A 19,321-nucleotide genomic window follows, 5' to 3' on the forward strand; every position below is an offset into this window, starting at 1 on the left:
TCTTTTTGATTCTTAAGGTTTATATCTGGGGATATTTTGTTTGTTTTCTTTGATGTTTTTATTGAGTCTTCAACTCATGATTTAAAGAGAGTACATCAAAGGTTTGTTTGTTATACACAAAAGAGAGAGTTATTCTTCAGTTGTGGATTCTGAAGAATTCGAGCCTAAAGCTTTGGTGAAATCCAGAGTGGCTCATCAGAAAGACAATTCCGTGGTGAAGATGGGGTTGGAAGAGGCACATAGAGGTTGGTTCAATTAGGCGTTGTGAATTCGCTAGGTAATTGAGAGTATACCTGTGTAATTCCTTTAAATCTTCTTAGTGGATTGTTCTTGTGGCTGTTGCCCGTGGTTTTTTTATCACAGTTGGAGGTGTCCAATTGTGGTTTTTTCCACGTTAAATCGTTGTGTTTCTTTTTGTCTTGATTGTTTGATTGGGATTGTTATATTCTGCTTAAAATTGATACATAATCACAAATCAACATCTAGGGAATTTCTAGATTTTTCAACTTTGGCCTAATTCTTAAAATAATTATATACCCTTTTTTTTCAATAATAAATAATCGCTAATTTAATTACACTTTATCTCATACTCCCATAACATTTAATATTTTATTTTACTCTTACGGAATATTTAATTAAACATTTAGAGTTTTTCTCATTTATAATTCAATAATACTAAAATTAAATTTAAGGGACAACTTAAATTTTCGGGTTGTTGCACCACTTATCCTAGGTTGTGTAAATTGGTGTAGAATTTAGTTTTGCTTCCTAAAGTGAATTTCTTTGGCTGGCTTGCCTGGAAACACAAGGTGAAGACATCTGCATTTTTACAAAGAATTGGTGTTCTTAATGGCACGTCCTCCATAGCTTGTAGTTTTTGTAAGAATGTTGAGGAATATTATTAATGTGTTATTGCATTGCACTTTTGTTTGAGAAGTGTAGTTAGCCTTATTAAGATGGTGGGGTGTTGAGTGGACTATCCTAGGTTGTGTTGAAGGAGTATTGCTCAGGTGGGAGGGTCAGATTCTAAAGAAACTAGAGAAGAAGATTTGGAGAATTATTCCCCTTGCTACCATGTGGTCCATATTCTGTATTTAGGGATGCCAAACTTGTAATTTTGGAATTGTGTGAGCTTATAAAAATTAGAGTTGCATTATGGTTCAAAGCCTCTTACAGAGATCTTCAATATTTTGTGACTGACTTTATGTTCAATCTAAATCAGATTAGAGTATGCATTGGTGGAGGTTGAGTTGATCTTGATTTAGGAGATGAGGCCTGTTGTGCATATAAGTAGGGTGTGTTGTAGGATATTGTTGTGTTGATTGCAGGTTGGCGAGGGAGTCTGCAAGTATTTGCTGGTTTAAGTTTTGTTTTTACTATGAGAGCAGAGTTTGCATTGGAGGAGGTTGAAGTTCTCCTATTATGTTTCATCTTAGTGGCTGGGTTGGGTTTGGCTTGCTTGGTTGCTGATGGATTTGGATTTGGATGGCTGCTGTTACTGGTTATTGTTGTTTGTGATGCTGCTATAAGTATTTGGCTTATTTGAGTATGGATAATGTTGTTGTTGATGGCTGGGGAGTATTGGTGTTCTTACTTTTGATATTGTTCTATTTTTGGTTAGTTGCTTACCAACTTGATGCGATGCTACTGTTGATTGGGCTTGTTCTATGGTGTCAACTTAGTTGAGATCATATTTCTTTGCTATGATATTTGTGCATCCATCCTTTTTTATTGATGTATGGTGTAATTTCTTATTCATCAATAAAAATCCTTTTTTGCTAATCAAAAAAAAAAAAAAGACTTAATGATAAATAAAATAAAATATATATTTTAATGTAAAAAATATGATAACATCATTTTTTTTTATCCATAAAACTATCAAATTATGGGAAAAATGGATTAAGTGTTATGCAAATTAAAACTTTACAGGAGCCCAATATAATCAGGAAAACTTGTGATTTTTTTTTGTATTTTCTTCAAATTTTAATAGATATGAATGTAATTTATGCAATATTTTATTTATATATCATTATCCTAAACAAATGTGACCATTTATTATTTTAATTCTCTCTTAAATATTAAATTTGGAATTGAAAAAAAATAAAATAGAATAAAAAATATAGAGTTTCTTGGAGAATGTATTTGGAAAAATAATTAGCTAAAATAGAAAGGCTCAATTACACTTTGTCTCCCTAAAGTTTCACCCATTTCTTACTTTGGCCCTTTAAGTTTAATTTTGCTCACTTTGGACCTTCATGTTTGCAATTCTTCTACTTTGGCCCTTAAGTTTAATTTTTTCCACTTTGGCCCTTCATGTTTGTAATCCATCCTACTTTGGCCCCTCATATTTGCAATTCTTCCTACTTTATTCCTAGACTAACTTCCATCCAAAAAACTAACAAAATCTGTCTTATCACTAACACATTAGCTCCATGTGTGATGCAAAAAATTTATTAAAGATGCAAAAAATAAAAAATAGAAAACAAAAAAATTGGAATTTTTTTTTTAGTCGTTAGTGAACTTTTTTTTTTTCAAATTTATTCATAAACATTATTAATTATAGATGCATCTAGATTAGATGCAGCTAAAACAATAAAAAAAAAAATTTAACAAAAAAAAAAGTTTACTAAAGACAAACCACTTATTAAGAGCATCTCCAACGGTGAATCAAAAATTTCACCAAATCTGAGTAAAAAAATGGCCATTTTCTGAATTTGATACTTCAGGCTCCAACGGTTCACCTTCACCAAATCTATCCCGGGACAACCGGGTGGTCGACCGGCCGGTTGACCGGTTAGGCCAAAAAAATTTTTTTTTTTTTTTTTTTTTGCGAATTGTCTGAACTTTTTTTGAACTTTCTGAACTTTTTTCGGGACAACCGGGGTGGTCGACCGGCCGGTTGACCGGTTAGGCAAAAAAAAATTTTTTTTTTTTTTTTTATAACGGTTTAAACTTTTTTTCCTGAACTGTTTGAATCTTTTACTGGTTGACCGGTTGGTCAACCGGCCGGGCAACCGGTTGGTCGACCGGTGTACCATTTTCAACGGTCAGTAACAGTGATTTGGTAAAATCTGTGTCTTGATCTCAGTTTGATGTCTTCTTTGCTGAATTCTCATTTTGGTATGACTTTGGTGCAACCGTTGGAGCGTGAAAAAGTGGGTTTTTCATCAAAATTTAAATCTGATGCTGGGTTTGGTTCACCGTTGGAGATGGTCTAAGTATTTAAAATTAGATTTGTACATTATTTTTTTTAATAACTCAGGGCCTCTCACCATAGTGACCATGTGATTATTAAAGAACTTAACGTACCAAATATGGTATATAATGACCACTTACAGTAATAAAGAACCTAATGCACCAAATTTTCGACCAAGTTAGGTGACTCCACACAAATAGGATATGTTAACTGTGCCAACTCCAACCCTAAAACCAATACAAATGCAGACGAGATAAAAGAATGGGATGCACCCATATCAATTAACACATTAGCAACAAAATTGTAAAATAAGAAGGTACCTCTCACTACTGAAGGAGCAGGTACAAGATCTGGCGCTGTAACAACATACACACGCCCCATAGGTCTCTGCTCAACCTGCTCACCCCTCGGAGCATAAGTCGGATACACTGACTGAGCCAAAAAGGCTCCCTGAGTGGCCCTCGAGGCTTGTGCTGACTATGCTGCCTGGTGACTCTATGTCTGCCTCGAACCAGATGCACTAGATGTGCCACCCAACTGTGGGCAAAACCTCTTCAAGTGTCCCGCCTGCCCACACTGATAACAAGTAAGTGACTGGCCTTTTCCTTGGCCTTGGCCCTAAAAACGAGCTGAAGACGAAGCTACTCGCTGCCCTCTTCCTCTCTGCGAGCAAGCCGGTGACTTGTGGCCCAACTGACCACATTTGAAACAAGTTACGTCACCCTGACCACCCCTCCCAGAACATGAATTCGATACTGGAAAAGTGGACCTCAACTAAGCTCTTTGGGACGACTGAAGGTTAGAACCCCTCTTTCTCTTACTATCCCCCTGATTATCCTGACTCCTCCGAGAGCCCCTTATCCTCTCCTTTTTTGTATGCATGATAGTTTCAAGATGAGCGACAGCCACCACATGGCGTCTATAATCCCTAACCATAGATCTGGCCACCCTAAACATAAGTCCGATCCTTAACCGCTTCTCAAACTCCAGACAACGGCGCTCTTCGGTCGGCACTAACTCCGGTGCAAACCTCGACAAACTACTAAATGTGGCCTCCAACTCAGCCACCGGTGTGTTCAGTTGTACCAACTTGGAGAATTGATCCCTTGACTTCTCCCTTACTGTAGCAGGTAAGTACTTGTCGTGGAAGGCGTCAACAAAAGCCTCTCAAGTCCCTCCAATGCACCTTCGCGCATACTTCCACCACTAACTCGCATCTCCCTTCAACTGGAAGGATGCCAAGGTCACTCTCAAACCCCGTCTTCCATGCCGAGCATCTCAAACGTCTTCATCATCTGGTTTAACCACTCATCAGCCTTCAACGGTTCCTTGGGATCACCCAAAAACTCGTCCAGATTCGACCAGAAGAACTCCCTCTTCAGAAAAGACGACCCTACTTTGGCTACTTGGCCTGGACTTGATCCTTAGCCCTGGACTTAATCCTTAGCCCTAATAATGTCCATAGATTCCCTCAATGCTCCGGCCATTTCGAGGGCTAAGGCGTTTATGGCCTGCTGACCAACCGGTTCGACCACATTGGCCTGACCGACTCCTTCCTCCTATGCCAGAATATCTTCCGGTATCGGCATCTCCTGTTGCATAGGCCTACCACGCCTACCACCACCACGTTCACGTCCTGACATCCTAATAAAGGTGACAAAAGAAATTAGTACATTCACAAATGTGCCGAAGCTAACTCACTCACGTCCTAATACATTGGACAACAGTGATTCACTCCATATAAGCATGTAGTCACGTAAACACATATGAATTTCATTTCCGGATAATGACCGTCCCGCGGCATTGCTAGAGTTCCAATTAGAAACGGCAGTGATCAAGTGCCTTTCTAACAGGACTCCCAAAAACTCGTGGACTAGATCAACATCCTAGAAATTAAATCTCATACCCATAAAATCACATAAACATGTTATCACATAAGCATACTATACCTACTAACGTCTCAACTAAGCACGACAAACTCATTGTGGTAATAACCACTTCCCACGTATCCAAAGTATTCAAACCTGGTACGCTCTGATACCAAGTTGTAACGCCCCCAAAATAATACAAATAATTCAACTGATACGAGAAGTGAACATAATGGCATCGATATACTTTTATTCATTAGAGTTCGAATTACAAAGATATTACATGTGTTATACATTCATAAATGTTCATCTTGAATCTGCAGCATGTAATACCAGTTAATAATAACAAAATAAATACCCTACGACTTACATCTTTCCAAGATATTGCTTGGTTACAATAAAAGAGAGTCATAAGCTCTGTACATATAATAAGCCCTTGGCTTGAATAGACATTTAAACACAACACAAAAAAAGAGCCCCCAACTCCTAAGTCCTTCCAAGGTACGTCCTTGGAGGAGACATGTTGCCGGTACCTGAAAATGGTTTCCCAAGTAGGGTAAGCCAAAGCCTAGTAGAAACAATCTAACACAATATATGAGATATAACTAAGTTATAAGTGTCAGAGATATGTTCAATGTTCATGATTAACAAACATTCTTCACATGATACATGGTACCAATATCCACGTCTCAATCCATTCCCAGTTATTTAGTTCAAGTTAATTCATTCCATTTAATATCATAGGCCAAGTTTATAATTCTCTGAATAACCCAACTGAGGCTACAACTCAGTGGTTCTCAATCAACACAATTATCATACAAGCACTTCATTCTTTCCATTTTACGAATATTTCGTCTGCGAGATCGGTACCCATGTATACATATGATTTCGGGACTTTCACCCTGGACACTCCGGCTAACATAGTTTCAATAGAGTCCATTCCCTTTCTCCTCCTAAAATATAAAGTACATCTCATTTCTCCTCCCAAAACATTATACATATACAATGTATTTAAACGTGTCGTCATATTCAATAACTATCAATTATACATATTCAATGTCTTAACACACCGTCATATTCAATGACGCAGTTTAACTGATTGGTTTCAATTCATCTAATCCTCATGCAAATTCTATAACAATCATGCTATCCTCCACCGATAGCCCAATACATATATTTCTAAACAGATACACAATCGTTATAATAGATAATTTATCAAATTTCTGTAGGTGAGTGATTTAATAAATCTAACTACATTCATTCATACATCCTTCCAATTTCACGTTTCTCATACCAATTCCATTATTTATACAAAATAATTATTTAACATATATTAGGGCAAATTTCTCCATTTTTCCAAATATCAACCCAAAGTTTAAAATCTACTATTCAAACACAAGACAACCTCATATCCAAAGCCTCATACTCATTTATATACCACAACATAGAAACCCCCTTCTTAATTTGAATACAAACCCTAGGCTTTCTCAAAACACCCCCAAATCTCACCATTTATACATAACAACAAATAACTAGGTTAAAACCCATATTAAGGTGTAGAATATCCCTACCTCAAGTATAGAAGCCCAAAGGAGAAGCGGAGGAACTTCAAAAGTGACAAAACCAACTTCGAATCGGATAAAAACGGAGCTCTCAAAATGCTCTACCTTTTTTTCCAAAGACTCTTGGGTGAAGAAATCAAAGGATCTTGGTCAAAATGTAGAGAAAGAGAGGATTTTAGAGAGAAAGGGAGCCGTTTTAGGGTTTTAGAGTGAAACGATAACAAAAAGTGATATAAAAATGAGCTGCTCCGAACTAATATACGCGAGGCTCACTCGAACGAAAAATTTGTCGCTCGAGTGACCAAACACAATAAGTGTCCTAGCTCAAGCGTAAGAAGCGTCGCTCGATCGTAGAATACAAATCCCCAGAAGTTTTGCCGACAAAAGACCGTCGCTCGAGCGCAAGAGTTCTCCCTTGAGCAAAGAACGATACCCTCCCAGAACTCTGTAGGACTGAAAGAAATATTGGGAGATCACCAAGCTCGCTCTAGCGAGTAAAGCTTTACTCGAGCGAAGAAGCCAAAATCTGGGCAACTTCATTCTAGGCCGACTAACAACCCATCTGTTCCAAACATGCCCAACATATTCCAAAACTCAAACTCAAAGAGTGAAAGGGAGAAAAAAACATAAATAACAATATTAAACCACGAGATTCGAGTCCGGAATACAACAAAAGCCGGGTCAAAACCCGAAATCGCTATAAAGAAAGTGTAAATTCCTAAGAATGTGAAGAATTTACAAAATAACATAAATTTTAATTTTCATGATCTTCGTGATCTATCGTGATCATAAGTGGCTGGTGAAGATCTACTATTGGATCAGCCACAATGGGTTGCTCTGGTGAGGCTACAATGCCATCTATATCTTCGTTTTCAGCCAATGCTTTTTCCAAAGCATCCTTTGCAACTTTAGTAACACAAATTAATCCACAACTGTCGGGAAAAAAAAAGTTTAAAAAAAAAAACAGCGAATTTCAGATAATAGAAGTCAAAACATGCTAATCACATAGAATTCAATTATATTAACGCATTTACAAATTTTTGATTGGCAAGGAATATATTTACAAAATGTCGGGTAAGTCTATGTTAGTCAATATTGATGCAACCTTGTTAGGTTGTAGTTATCTTGTACCCTTCTTAAGTGAATTTCCGGGATAAGTGTTTTTTCCGTCTCTGTCGTTTGTTCTTTTTTTTTATTCTTTTTTTTCTCAGTCTTCTTGAATCTAGAAGAGTGATGTTCTATCACAATTTCTACTCTACAATTAAATTAAAAATATAAATAAATGTTAATCAATGTAGTTCCAAAATCTATATATCTATCTATCTATCTATCTATCTATCTATCTATATCTATATCTATATCTATACTATATATATTAAGTAAAAATGGGTTTTTAACCCCAAGCTTTGTGGGAGCTCCAATCTCCCAATCTAAATTTCTTGATTTTTTGATTAAAAAAAAATCTTAGCATTTATTAACTTCTTCCAACTCTCAAATCTTACCCTCATAATAATACTTTAATGCATTAAGAACAAGCATAAAAAAATTCTTTGAAATCCAACACATATGAATTTCTTGAAAAGTCCCAACACATATGATTATTATCCCTCATAATAATACTTTAATGCATTAAGAACAAGCATAAAAAAAAATTTCTTGAAAAGTCCAACAAATATGATTATTATAAAAACATTAACCTTTAATATGATATAATAATAAAAAAAGACATTTAATTCTTTAAAAAGTTCAACACATATGATTATTATCAAAATATTAAACTTTAATATAATATAAAAAAGGAAAAAAAGAAGACATTTAAAAATTACAATTCATATATATAGATAATTGTAAACACAATCCGTGCATAGTACGGGTGGTATGCTAGTATTATATAAAGAAAAAGGAGTTTTTAACTCACAAGTTTTGTGGGGGCTCCAATATCACAATCTTAATTTTTAAAATTTTTGATTTAAAAAAAAAAACCCTTAACATTTATTAACTTTTTCCAATCCACATGCCTTTTGAGAGATTTGGTCAAAATCTCCTTATCAGTATTTATTAACTTTTTTCAATCCACATGTCTTTTGAGAGATTTCGTCAAAATTCTCTCATTATTATCAGAATATATATACAACTAATTATAAATACAAACCTCAACATTTATTGACTTCTCCCAACCCACAAGCCTTTTTGACTTTTTTCATACCTACTGCCACACATTTTTCAACTTCTTCCATATACTATGGTTAATGATGAATAAAGCTTGAGACCCCCACCCCCAGTGACCCCCAATGACCCCCAGTGCCACATGGCACCGCGTGATTGGAAGGAAAGGAAAAAAAAATTGTTTTTGGCCAACTGGGGGTGCTGGGGGTCCCTAGCACCACTGGGTTAATGATGGGATTGTTAATTTATTTTTATTCAAAATCTATAAAAAAAATTATATATTAAAAAAAATCTAAAACAAATATAAATTCTTATTAAATCTATCTATCTATCTATATAAGGAAAAGGGTTTTTTAGTGAGAGGCCTTGTAATAGTTTCAATATCCCATACTAATTTTCTTAATTTTAAATAATTAAGAAAATCTCCATTAACTAGTTTTTATTTGATAATCTCACATCGAAAAAAGACAGAAACAATTGAGTTGCTTTACTCATATAAAGATAATCTTATACTCTCATCCCATTTAGTGAGGAGCCTTGTGAGAGTTTCAATATCTTATACTAATTTTCTTGATTTTCTTAATTTTCTTAATGTTAAACAATTAAGAAATTCTCCATCAGCTAGCTTTTATTTTATAATCTTACATTGAGAAGAAAAAAAAAAAGAAAAAAAAAGAGTTATTTTACTCATATAAAGTGAATTTTATATTCACATCCCATTTAATATTGTAGTGTTGTGCATGTTTCAATTCAATATAGTTTAAATTTTAAAAGTTTTAATTAATTAATTATTACCTAGCCAATTAGGCTAAATCGTTTTTTATTTGATTAATTTGTTAGTTTTACCGCGATTTTAGTGGTTTTATCAAAATATATTGATTAGATTTATTTGATTTGAAATAAACTAAAAATTGATCTGATTAAATATTGAAAAACTACGATTGCTTGATTAAAAATAAAGAAAAAAAATTACTTATATTAACTTTTATTTTATAATCCCACATCAGAAAAAGAAAAAAAAAAGTGAGTTGTTTCACTTATATAAGGTGAATCTTAATAGTGTAGTATTGTGTATACTTCAATTTAAGACAGATTAAATTTTAAAATTAAAATAACATTTAAAAGTTTTAATTAATTAATTTTTGTATAAATTGGTTGGTCATTTGACCTAACCGATTAGGCTGAACCATTTTGGGTTTGACCGATTCGCCGGTTTAATCACAATTTCTCATATTGATTTTATTAATTTTAAACAATTAAAAAAATTTCCATTGACTAACTTCCATTTAACCATATAAAAATTAAACTCTAATTAGTTTATGATTTTATTTTATAATCTTACATCAAGAGAAGAAGAAAAAGCAAAGTTTGTTTCACTATCTATCTATATATTATATAAGAAAAATGATATTTTTAGGGAGAAGCCTTCTAGGAGTTCAAAACTCTTATTCTAAAATTATTGAATTTTCTTAATTTTAAATAATTAAGAAAATTCTCTTTGGTTAGCTTTCATTTACTTTTATTTTACAATCCCACATCGAAAAAAGAAAAGAAAAATGAATTGTTTTACTTACATAAAGTGAATCTTATTCTCTCATTTATATAAGCAAAAGGAGATTTTTAATGAGAATCCCTATGATCAATATCTCATATTAATTTTTTTGATTTTCTGAATTTTAAACAATTGAGAAAATCCTCATTGGCTAGCTTCCATTTAACTTTTATTTTACAATCTCATATGGTTTTGATCTTAAAAATAATTTTGTATGAGATTTTGAAACTCTCATAATATTTAATTTTTAAATAATTATAATCTCATATCGAGAAAAGAAAGAAAAAGTGAATTGTTTCACTTATATAAAGTATTACAATCTCACATCAGGAGTAAAAAGAAAAGTGAGTTGTTTCACTTATCTAAAATGAATCTTATAAAAGGAGTTTCAAGGGAGAAGTATTCTAAAAACTTCAAACCCTCATTTTAAAATTATTGATTTTTTTTTAATTTTAAACTCCCATTGGCTAACTTTCATTTTCCTTTTATTTTACAATCCCAAATTGAAACAAAGAAAAAAAAAAAAAAAAGGAAAAAGTGAATTGTTTCGTTTACATAAAGTGAATCATATGCTCTAAATTATATAAATTATTGAAATCCCACATCAAAAAAAGAAAGAAAAAGTGAGTTGTTTCAGTTATATAAAATGAATTTTATAAATGGAGTTTTAAGGGATAAGTATTCTAAAAACTCCAAACCCTCATTCTAAAATTATTGGATTTTCTTAATTTTAAACAATTAAGAAAATTTTCATTGGTTAGTTTCCATTTACATTTTATTTTACAATCCCAAATTGGAAAAACAAAAGAAAAACTGAATTATTTCATTTATATAAATTGAATCTTATGCTCCGATTTATATAAATTATTGAAATTTCTTAATTTTAAACAATTAAGAAATCTCCATTGGTTAGTTTCCATAAGGGGTTGTTTGGGGTGTCCTAAATAAGTGCACTTTTTGTGAGAATCCCTATAATCAATACCAATTTTTTTTCTTAATTTTAAATAATTAAGAAAATCTCCATTGGTTAACTTTCATTTAACTTTTATTTTACAATTCCACATAGACATTTTGATTTTAAGAATAATTTTGTATAAGATTTTAAAACTCTTATAATATTTAACTTTAAAATAATTACAATCCCACATCGATAAAAGAAAGAAAAAATGAGTTATTTCACTTATATAAAGTGAATCTTATATTCTCATTTAATATTATAGTATTTTTCATGTTTTAGTTCAAGATGGTTTAAATTTAAAAATAAAATTTTTAATTTTTAATTAATTAATTTTATTGTAAATTAGTTGGTCTTTTGACTTAGTCGATTAGGCTAAATCATTTTCGATTTAACTGATTCACAGGTTTATATAAATACACCTAGTTTGAAGAATCAATTGATCTATCTCGGATAATGCCCAAAACCCACTGATGTAACTCCGTTGGAGCTCAAAGCTTAAACTTCAATGGTGATCAAAGAGAGAGAAGACGAAGAGAGAAAGGAAAATGATAGAAATAAGAGATGTGGTCTAGGGATGACAATTTGAACCCGACCCGACGGGGATCCGACCCCTCGACCCCGATTAGAATGGTTTTTCCCCGAAAGATACCTCCGCGGGATGGGGATGGTATTCGAAATTGAATCCCCAACTAGTTTCAGGCTAGGGACGGGGATAGCTTTCACAGCCCCGTCCCTGTCCCCGTTTCTCTCCTGAAGTGAAATTACTATCATACTCCTCTATATATATATATAAACCAAACCATAAAAACAGACATAGACTACAGTTCACTCACACACATGGCCTCTCATCTCTCTCTCTCTCTCTCTCTCTCTCTCTCTCTCTCTCTCTAAAAGCCTCCTTCCGTCACCGTCATCATCTCCCTCACCGCCGATCTCCCTCTCTACGCTATCCTCCTCTCCCTCCTTCCATCACCGTCGTTGAACTCAGATTTGCAAACTCAGATCTCGACTGTCAACGCCAAACTCGGCGAGGCCTCTAAGTCTTCGATCTGTCTCATGGGGCCTCCAAGTCTCCTCTCTCTCTCTCTCTCTAACAGTGGAAATGATGATGATTTGTCTTTGGCGATTTTAAGATAGAAATTTGGATAAGAAGAGAGGATACAAAGCCAACAGTTGTAGCAATGTTTGTGCTGTCTTTTGCTATAATAATGATGGAAGTAATCTGTTACAAAGTTGCCAAAAGGAGTAAATGGGTGGCATTTTGGGAATTGGAAAAACTGTAGAAAAATGCATAATGTGCCAATCTCATACACTTTTGCATATTAGCTAGTGGTGAAAAAAGTTATGGTTTTGTTTGCATGGATTATCCTAATTAATCTATTGCATTTTTTTCTATTTGGCGTGGGAACAACCTGTTATTGAAGTAAATATTATCCATCCTTTATTTCTCTCTCTACTCAAATCTCTCTCTCTTTGTGATGTTGATGATGTTGTTTGATGATGTTGATGACATTGTTGAATAGTTGTTGTTGCTAACTTGCTGTTGTTGCTTGGATTTTATTTTATTTTTTTAATTTTTTTTTTGTTCGGGAAATTTTTCGAGGTCAGGGAAACCTGATCCCTATTAGGGGACGGGGACGGGGACTGTGATAGGTTCCCCAACGGGGATCGGGGACGGAAAAATTATTACCATCGAAGATCGGGGACGGGGAGTGTGATCCCCGGTCTCGCCCCGACCTGTTGCCATTCCTAATGTGGTCTCTCTGCCGAAGACAAGAGAAGTGAAAGCATAGGGCCTCCTCCACAAAACGAAATTCAATTGAGAGCGTCCTTATCTGATTATCTAAATTTTACCTTAAAATATTATTAAAAAATTTATTCCCTATTTTAAGAATCACTTTTTCATCTACTTTTCTCAATAGACTCTCTATTCTTTTCCTATTCTATTAACAAACTTCCTATTTTTTCTCTATTTTATTAAAATATAATTTTTAATTATAAATTTAAAAAAATAAAAATCATAAATGTGTATTGCAGTCCCTAAACAAAGTAAAGTACAAATATATATATATATATATATATTAGGGAGTTATAGTGACTCCCTACAAATAAGGAGCCACTGTAGCAAAAGTTAATTTAGGAAATTATTTAGGGGAGCTGATAAAGGTGTATAAAAGGGATTTTAACCCTTTAAAATAGGTAAGGAATGGGTTTAGGGAGAGAGATGGGGATGTTCTTCGCCCTCGTTTGGTTTTCATTAGGGATGCAACTTGGGCGGGCTCAACCCGAGCCCAGCCCGAGTTTTTTTAGGACTTGGACAAAATATTTTCAAATTCAGTGCGGGCTTGGGCAAAAATTCAGAAGCCCGAATTAAATTTGGACAGGCTTGGGTAAAGACGTCAAACAACCCGAGCAACCCGAAGCCCGAATTATACATATATAGATATATAAAAATATTAAATATACATATAAATTAGTCATTACATGATATTAAAGTAATTTAATTATTAAATCATATTGAATATATATTATATATACAAATAACATAAAATCTTACTTTTTTTTCTTTTTGTTTTCACTCATAAGTTGTAAGGAAAAATATCTCTTACATTATATAAATTATTTATTTTGATGGTATTAATGATTTTCTATAAAAAAAAAATAAAATGTAAATAGAGTCAAAATTTAATAATTTAATAATGTAGCTGTAAAAAAAAAAGAAAGGAAAAAAAAAAACTAAAATTCATTTACAATTCGGGCAAATCGAGTAATTCAGATTTAACTCGGGTCGGGCTTGGGCAGATATCCTCGGATTACAATTCGAACTTGGATGGGCTTGGGCTGGGCTTGGACAACCTCTCAACCCGACCAAACTCGCCCGAATTGCACCCCTAGTTTTCATGTTGGGCTAAAAAAGCACAAAAGTTCAAAATATATTACATAAGAAAATAAGATAAAATGTCACATCTAAACCACAATTATTACACTTTTTCTCTTACAAAAGTCAAAAAAGGCAAAAAAAATCCAAACCATCCAGGCTAAAAAAGTCAAATTAAAAAAGTTCCAACACAAAAAATTAACTATATTAGTCCATGCCAAACGAAACGTCAAACACTTTGAAGCAAATGAGGTTGAAAGCCCAATTGAAGGGCAAAATAATAATTTCACCAGGGACCAAGGATTTATATTCGTGCTTTATGTGAGTGTTTAGAAAGTTGCTATTTTAATAGGTTATTTTAATTTTTAGTTATTTTAGGAGGCTAAAATTTTTATATTTAGAAAGATAAGTAATTTTTTTTTATAGTTTGATATAATATTTATGAGACAAAAAATAAAATGATTATAAATTTAATGTAACATTTTATCTTATTAATTATTTTTATACATTTTACCTTTTAATATTATTTTAATCCAAAAAAAATTAAAAAAACTTCTAACCAAAACCCCCTGATATATCAGTAGAGATAGATATGACCCCCCTTATATATCCGTAGAGATGGGGTTATGAGAACTACTTTCCCTGACTGACGAGGCGGCACAATTTCTGTCAGTTATTATGTTAGAATCACGCCCACTGCTGGAGAACCGTGAAAACACAAAAGAAGAAAAAAACACATCAGATCCGTCACTTCATCTGTGAGTTTTTATTTTTAATTTTAATTATTATTATTTTATTTTATTTTTTATTTTTTTTTGCAATTCAAGGTAATAACGCTTGGATCGACAGATTCGGATCGTTCTTAAACAGATCTGTTGGGTTTTATTGACAATTTTTGCCACAGAATTTCAAGGACAACAACCATGAAAACACAAAAGAAGAAAAAACACATCAGATCCGTCACTTCATCTCTGAGTTTTTAATTTTAATTATTATTATTATTTTTTTTGCAATTCAAGATTAAAACACTTGGATCGACAGATTCGGATCGTATTTAAACAGATCTGTTGGGTTTTATTGAAATTTTTTTCCACAGAATTTCCAGAACAACAACCATGAACCATGGTGACGTAAACGTAGATCTACGGATGTGGATATCAAAAGTGATGGTAATGGTACGTGTTTTGTTGGTAATATTATTTATTTTTGTGGTAATATTATATATTTTATATTTAGATATTTTCTAGCCAAAAAATGCATAACATTACCACAAAAATACTCATTTACAATTGTCGTAACTATATCCAAAAAAAAATATATATATATATATATATATATCATAAAAATACATAACATATATCACAAAAATGTGTAATATGGATGCATACACTTTTTGAGATTTTGTGTACCATAACATTCCCCTTAATACTACTATATACCACAAAATGTATATTGCATGCACCGGATTATATATTTTTGTGATAAATATTACATATTTTTTGGATAAGATTTATGACAATTTGCGTTTGAGAAATAAAGTTACACATTATTATGATATTGTTACACAATTTGTGATTAAAAAATGTTTGAATAAAAAATTACATGACATTATCATTAAATACGTAACACTATCACAAAATGTACAACTTCATTTCTCAACCATTAAGGCATTTGATGAACAATTTTATACTTATAAATATTTTTTTGAACATTTAACAACTTGGTAACGTGAATATTCACATTAAATAAATTTGACGATGTGCATATTCACGTTGATAGGTCTAATGTTCACATTGATAGGTTGAATGTTCACATTGACAATGTGTATATTCGCATCATGGAACATTCAGAGTGTCAATGTGAATATTAATGTGTGGTTCATCCTATTATTATTAGGGGTATTTTGGTAATTATGTTATTCATTTTCACTAATTTTTTTTAATATTTTAAGTAAGTTTTTAATTTTTAGATACATTTACCATATAAATACATTTAAAAGGTATAATATTTGTGATTTTTTTTTTAAAAAAAAAATCACTAAATACCAATAATACAAAAGAAATGAAAATTCAGTGTATTTTGATATTATTGTGCATTATTGATTTTGTAAAATATTTTTTTTATAAATATTTTATTTTTTAGATATATCTATGTAAGGTACATCTAAAAATATAAAAAATATATTTAAAATTTAAAAAATATTTATTAAAAATATGAAAAATAAAAAAGCTCAATTTTTTTAAAAATTAATTAAAAAAATTTAAGCTAAACTAAGTGATTATTTAGATGTCGTTTGATAACACTTACGTTTTCAATTTTCAATTTATATTTACAAAAATTTTAAAAACTTAAATAAAAACTTGTTTGGTAAATTTTTGATTTATAAATCAATGATCTTCGTTTATAAATTTGGCCAAAAAATGTAAACTCAAAAAATGAGTTTACGTTTTGAGTTTTCAGTTTTTTTTTTTGACCACCCAACACTAGCCACCACCAGTCATCATTTTCCACCACTGTCTTCCGCTACCACCACCTACCCCCCACTACCACCTGTCACCACCACTCACCACCTACGACCCGCCACCACCAGCCACTTACCACCCACCAGCCACCTGTCACCCACTCGTCACCAAGACCCACCCATCGCCGCTGCCGCCGCCACCACCACCACCCACCCACCCGCCACTACCATCCACTGCCCGCTGCCACCACTCACCACCCACCTGCCACCATCTGCCACCCACCCTCCACCACTATCCACCACCCACCACCACAACCCACTGGTTACCACCCACCACCATCACCCACCCACTACCACTTACCTGCCACCACCACCCACTCGCCACCACCCGCTATCCGCCATCCACCTGCCACTACCAACCCCCGCCGCCGCCGCCGCTACCACCACCACCCATTTGCTACCACCCACCACCTGCCACCATCACCCACCCACTAACTACCACCACCACCCACCCGTCACTACCCACCACCACCCACCAGCCGCCACCCACTTGCCACCACCACCCGCCACCACCACCACCCACTCGCTATCACATTCCACCCGCCACCACCCACCCGTCACCACCATCCACCCACCCGTCACCACTTTCTACCATCGTCTTCCGCCACCACTTGCCACCCAACCGCCACCACCACCACCACCACCACCACCTGCCATCCACCCGCCACCCACCTACCACCACCACCACCACCACTACCACTCACTTGCTACCACCCACCACCTACCTGCCGCCACCACCCACCACCGCCACAACCACCATCGCCACCCACTTGCTATCACCCGCCACCATCACCCACCCACTCACCACCTATGAAGCACGGACACGGACACGGCAGGGGACACGGCAAATTTTTTAATTTTTTGATAAATATTTTTATTTTAATACACATTAATTATTTTACTTATTTATTATATTTTTTAAATAACGTGTTATTGTTAATTTATTATTTTTATTTTTAAATGATATATAATATATATTATATATAAATAAAAATATATAACAAATAAAGAATAATAAAATATGTTAAAATAAATAAAAAGAAAAATTAGATATTTTATTTTATATTTTTTTTTATTATATATGATTTAATTAGATTTCTTTTAAATAATTGGATGATTTATTTTATTTATTATATGTTAAAAAGTTAAGAAATAATAATTTACAAAAATTATTATTATATATGGTATTTTAAGAAATAACAATTAAATATTTTAATTTACAAGATAAAAATTATAATTTATAAATTTTATTATATATATTATATATGATAAATTATCTTATATAAAGTTAATTATATGCAAACAGAGAGAAAGAGGGAGAACATAGATGATCGAAGACAGAGAGAGAGAGGACAGAGACGATCAAAGAGAAAGAAAGATCGAGAGAGAGAGAGAGAGAGAGAGAGAGAGAGCTTACCTTCGAAGTCGTCTGGATGGAAGACGACTGATGGACTGATGGAGATCAACTGATCGACTGAGAGAGAGGGGCTTACCTTCGATCGACTTAATGGGAGTCGACGGCCTTCAATCGACTGGATGGAGGTGGTGGATCAATTGGTTTAAATCGACTGATGGAGGTAGGTCTTCAACTGGATAAGCCTGAACCGACTGTCTCTTAACCTTACTCTGGTACAACAATGGTACTATAATGCCTTGGTATTGTCTCTTGACCTTAATCTTCCCCTTCTCTTTTGTTCTTTGTGTCTAGATTTGGACATGCGTATCCAAATTTGGTGGACACGCGTGTCCCTGCCGTGTCGCCGCCGTGTCCCTTGTAAAAAAATAATTAAATTAAATGGACACGCCACCCGCGTGGCGCCGTGTCCCCGGCGTGTCTCCGTGTCAGGCACCCCCACGGCATGAAATCTAGCGTGTCCATGCTTCATAGCTCACCACCACCACCTACCTGCCACCACCACCCACCCGTCACCACCAGCCATCCGCCACCCACCACCCGCCGCCACCGCCGCCACCACCACCCACCCGTCACCACCAGCCATCCGCCACCCACCTACTACCGCCACCCACCACCCGCCGCCGCCGCCACCACCACCACCACCCACTTGCTACCACCTACCACCCGCCACCGTCACCTATCCACCCCCCACCACCACCCGCCACCTACCCACCACCACTACCCACCTGCCACCACCCACATACCACTACCATCCACCAACCCGTCACCACTTTTCACCACCGTCTTCTGCCACCATCACCCACCACCTGTCACCATTTTCCACCACCGTCTTTCGCCACTACCACCCGCCATCATTTTCCACCACCATCTTCCCCCTCCACCACTCGTCTCCATCTACCACCCGCTACCACTTGTCATTTCTCACTATTTTTTATATTTTAAATTTTTTTTAAACATTTTGTCTAAACTAAACGCGTTTGTAGTTTATGTTTTTCTAAAAATAAACAGAAACTAGTTTATAAAATTTTTGTAAATATAAAACTGAAAACGTAAACGTTACCAAACAGGCCAACATATTGAGAATCATGGTTTCTTAGGACTGGTTTGACATGTTTGAAAAAAATCAAAAGTCAAAAAGTTACTATCCTATTTAGCCTCTGTTTGGGAAGTGGGTTGGCTTTTTGGCTATTTTAGCCTGGGCTA

This window comes from Camellia sinensis, chromosome 7 (assembly GCF_055761805.1).
Source record: "Camellia sinensis isolate YWXY chromosome 7, ASM5576180v1, whole genome shotgun sequence".
Taxonomy (NCBI): domain Eukaryota; kingdom Viridiplantae; phylum Streptophyta; class Magnoliopsida; order Ericales; family Theaceae; genus Camellia; species Camellia sinensis.